Source organism: Ovis aries, chromosome 4 (genome assembly GCF_016772045.2).
Source record: "Ovis aries strain OAR_USU_Benz2616 breed Rambouillet chromosome 4, ARS-UI_Ramb_v3.0, whole genome shotgun sequence".
In the NCBI taxonomy this organism is placed as follows: Eukaryota; Metazoa; Chordata; class Mammalia; order Artiodactyla; family Bovidae; genus Ovis; species Ovis aries.
The window spans coordinates 40,992,217-40,997,011 of record NC_056057.1 but is presented as its reverse complement, the minus strand read 5'-3'; the positions used below and the strand labels follow the sequence as shown (position 1 = coordinate 40,997,011).

The 4,795-nt window shown below is 35.5% G+C and overlaps 1 non-coding gene across 1 annotated transcript; it reads right to left on the bottom strand.

Moving 5' to 3' along the window:
- Positions 1 to 4,411: 4,411 nt before the first annotated feature.
- On the bottom strand, positions 4,412 to 4,516 carry LOC114114692 (U6 spliceosomal RNA). The gene has a single exon (XR_003589308.1). It is a non-coding gene; the product is annotated as a U6 spliceosomal RNA (small nuclear RNA).
- Positions 4,517 to 4,795: the final 279 nt, after the last annotated feature.

Sequence of the window (4,795 nt, the reverse complement as noted above, 5' to 3'; positions counted from 1 at the left end):
AATTTTGCCCCTCCTACCATCTTGCTGGGGCTTTTCCTTTGCCCTTGGACGTGGGTATCTCCTCAAAGTCAGTCCAGCACCACACAGCCGCCGCTCCTTGTTAGCTTGTCCAGAAGATCCTCGACACACCCCCAAGATAATAGCTTATGTGAATGGTGTCAGCTTTGTGATCTCCAAAGAAGATTTCGCTTCAGGACCAGGGACCAGGCTTGATAACTCAAAAGCTTTTTTATAGCAGAATTTTGTTAAAGTGTGAGAAAGGACAGAAAGCTTCTGACATAGACATCAGAAGGGGGACAGAGTGCCCCTTTATATATATAAATGTGTGTGTGAAGTCACTCAGTCGTGTCTGACTCTTTGTGACCCCGTGGACTGTAGCCCACCAGGCTCCTCCATCCATGGGATTCTCCAGGCAAGAATACTGGAATGGGTTGCCATTTCCTTCTCCAGGGGATCTTCCCAACCCAGGGATCGAACCCAGGTCTCCTGCATTGCAGGCAGATGCTTTAACCTCTGAGCCACCAGGGAAGCCCTATCATCTACAGTAACCTGGGATTTCTGAAAAAAATTTTTTTAGTTATGTGTATATATATATATATATATATATATATATATATATATATATATATATGTGTGTGTGTGTGTGTGTATGTAAGTAAAAACGTTTTTTTCAGAAATCCCAGGTTACTGTAGATGATGAAGAAACAGTTTGCAGAAGAGAAAATCTGAAAGATAATTAATATGAAAAAAGTTTAACAAAACACTTTGCAATCATTAGATTTTCAAAATTCAGATAAAGGAAGGATGGGGAAACAAGATGTCCTACACTGCATATGGTAGTACTCTGGGCATCAGTTTGGCTTTACCTGTAGAATCTCAAAGTGACCCAGCATTCCCAGTCCTTGGTTTATGTCCAAGAGAAATTCTGGCATATGTGCATGTGAAGACTCCTTATTGCAAGCTTGTTACACATAGAGAAAAATGGGAACTATTTCAAATACCATGTGAAATTTATAGTATAGTTGTGTGGTGGAATACTTTAAAGCAATTTAAATTAATAAATAAGATCTTTAAAAACATGTTATTTTCTTATAGTTAACTTTATAATTTATTTATGTTATTAAATTTATTATTTTTAAAAAAACTCCAAATATTGAATAGCTATGAACTTGAAAGTTGATCAAATTTAACTCCTGTCATTTGTTGACTATTTCTTCATTTTGTACTACAGAAAACTACACTTACATATTTTTAGGGCTCTTGGTGCTGGAGAAATGATACAGTAACTGTCAAAGCACCAATTATTTTTTATCATCAATGAAACTTTGGTAGGGCTGAGAGATAGAATTTTATATTGCTTTGTTGCAGGGACACTGATACTTAAAGATAAAAATCTATCAGCAGAATATTAAGAAATGAAGACATCAAGATTGAGTATTTTTCCTTGTTCTTCTCAAAATTTCTTGCAAGAGTAACTTATTTTCCCTGTTGGTGGTTTCTCTCTTACCCCTTGAAGTAAAAATTTCATACTACATTATGCTGTCAGAGGACATAGACATTGCAAGTTGGTAACCTTTTGTCAGACATCTTTAGCCTCATCTTTTTCTTTAGCATTTGACATTATAGTCTTCCTCTTCTTTAAATAATCCTCTCCTTTGAAATATTGTATCTTGCGTTATTTCAGCACTCTTCCTACTCATCTGCAGTGTTGCTCTTCTCTGCCATGTCAGTCGCTTGCCCTCTCACGCATGGCCTCTGTGACAGGTCCTTATCACCTTTTCATGTTCCCTTTCATGTTATGTCTTAGCAACACTGAGAAGCCTCTAGTTTGAAGAAACAGCATTATGTTATCGTCTTTGTGTTGCTGCTCAGTGTGTGCCCTTCTAGCACATATTTTCTCCCTTCTTCCTATGATTAGTGTCTACTCATTTTTTGACCCTTTACTGAGATGTTCCAGTCTCCAGAGATGCTTCCTTAATTTACTAAAGGAGATATAGTTTTTACTTTGTTTGTATCTTCATTTTAGATTTTTTATAACTTTTAAAAAGTATGTTTTGAGAGTTATATTCTGCCAATTCTGTTTCTCTATGTACAGTGGACAACTTGAGTGCTTATAGTGACTGCTTCTTACCCACTTTAAAAACGTTTCTCTAGCACATACTACATTGAATATGGTATGTGTGCAATAACAATTTGTTGTTGTTAATATTTATTTAAGCAAAAATGATGAGACTAGCAAAGCAGTTTTTTTTTTTTTTTGGTCATGTTCTGTGAGTAAATTTGGGTACTAAAAATTTTCTATTAAGCATACCTGAGAAAAGTCCTTGATTTCCATGTGTAGCTAGTATGAAAGGGTAGAGGTATATAAGAAAATGTGCAAGGCTTAGGAATTTATACTTCTTACAAATAACTTACAATTTTTAGATATGTTCTTATCATGATGAAACCTGTGTTTGATTATAACATATATAAATATGCGTTAAAGTCCGTATTCTATTACTATATAAAATTCAGGTATTTTGAATTATGTACCATGCCTATATTTCATTAATTGGAGATATTATTTGTAGTACATGTCAGATATTAAATATACTTTTGGTATTTAGAAAGGTGAGAATAATAAGTTATTGCCACTGGTTTTAATATTTTATGTTTAATTTTATAAGAGTAATTTGAATAGATAATTCTCAGAGATATTTAATGTACTATAAGTTGTATCTATCTTTGTCTTAAAAAGAAAAAAGACCTTTTATTTCATTTATCATAATTGATCAAATCTAAGATACTGGCTGTCTTACTGTGGGTTATTCTGAAAATAGAGCCTAGGATCTTTAGGTTGAGCCCAGGAACTGCTACAGTAGCTGCAGCTGAAATTACAGTGGGTTCAGAGCTGTGGTGTCACACATTTTAAGTGTCTAGTCAAAGCTATGGTTTTTCCAGTAGTCACGTATGGATGTGAGAGGTGAACTACAAAGAAAGCTGAGTGCCGAAGAATTGATGCTTTTCAAATGGGGTGTTGGAGAAGACTCTTGAGAGTCTCTTGGACTGCAAGGAGATCCAACAAGTCCATCCTAAAGGAAGCCAATCCTTTATATTCATTGGAAGGACTGATGCTGAAGCTGGAACTCCAGTACTTTGGCCACCTGATGTGAAGATCTGACTCATTTGAAAAGACCCTGATGCTGCAAAAGATTGAAGGGTGGGAGGAGAAGGGGATTTCAGAGGATAAGATAGTTGGATGGCATCACTGACTCAATGTACATGAGTTTGAGTAGGCTCCAGGAATTGGTGATGGACAGGGAAGCCTGGCATGCTGCAGTCCATGGGGTCACAAAGAGTTGGACACGACTGAGCGACTGAACTGATACCAAAAACACACCATTATTTTCTTTCTTAATAGGAAAGGAAAAAAATGCTATCAATTATACTATGGTATAATGCTTTCTTATCTCTTAGACATTTTATTTTATACTTCTTTAAAATGATCTTTTAGATTTTATACATAGATTTTTAAAAATCCCCTTTACATATATGTGTGTGTATGTGTGTGTGCAAAATAAATTAATGTATTTATAAAACTTAATGTTCAAAGTCTGACAATTATAAATAATATCTTGACTCAGAGTTGTCAATGTTTTTGTTTTATACATAGATTATAATGTGTGGCATTAAGAGTTTTGGTGGTATAGCAAATCTTAAAAATGTGCTCCTCTTCTGTCTCTTGGACTTTCAAGTCCCAATATCCTTTCTGCTTTTTTTTTTTAACTTTTTATTTTGTATTGGAGTATAGCTAATAACAATGTTGTGATAACTTCAGGTGGACAGCAAAGGGATTTGCCATACATGTACATGTAATCCATTCTCCCCTGAACTCTCCTCCCATCCAGGCTGCCACATTAACAGTGAGCAGAATTCCACGTGCTATACACTAGGACCCTGTTGGTTGTCCATTTTAAATATAGCTGTGTGTACATGTCGATCCCAAACTCCTGAACTATCTCATGCTCCCATCTTTTCCCCTGGCAACCGTAAGTTCATTCTCTAAGTCTGTGAGTCTGTTTCTGTTTTGTAAATCCATTCATTTGTATCATTTTTTGATTCTGCCTATAAGTGATAGCATGTGATATTTCTCTGTCTTACTTAAATTATTCAGTGTGACAATCTCTAGGTCCATCATGTTGTTACAAATGAGATCATTTCATTCCTTTCAATGGCTATATAACATCCCATTGTATATATGTACCGTATCCTCTTTATCCATTCCTCTGTTGATGGACATTTAGATTGCTTCCATGTCTTAGTTATTGTAAGCTGTGCTGCAGTGAACATGAGGGTGCATGCATCCTTTTGTGCCATGTTTTTCTCCAGGTATATGCCCAGGAGTGTGACTGCAGGGTCATATGGTAGTTCAGTAAATATGGAACACTTCACAAATTGGTGTGTCATCCTTGCACAGGGGCCATGCTAATCTTCTCTTTGCTTGTTTTGATTCACATGGGCAGACAATGACAATTCTGTCACAACTGCTTCCTGACTGGAGTCATTTTAGGACCCATCCTGATTTCAGAGATTTTTTAATGTGAAAAGAAAATCTTCACCTTAGATTAGATGAAACATGGCATTTAGACTGTATAAAGTAATCATTGAAAACATTCACTAATTGGTTAACATATCTATTGCTCTCTCCATTTCTGTAGTGTATTTTATATGTTAGTGTATATATTTATTATTAAGATAAATACTGATCGAAGATTATTTAAATCAAACAATGGCAGAGGGAGTGTTCTAGGCTATT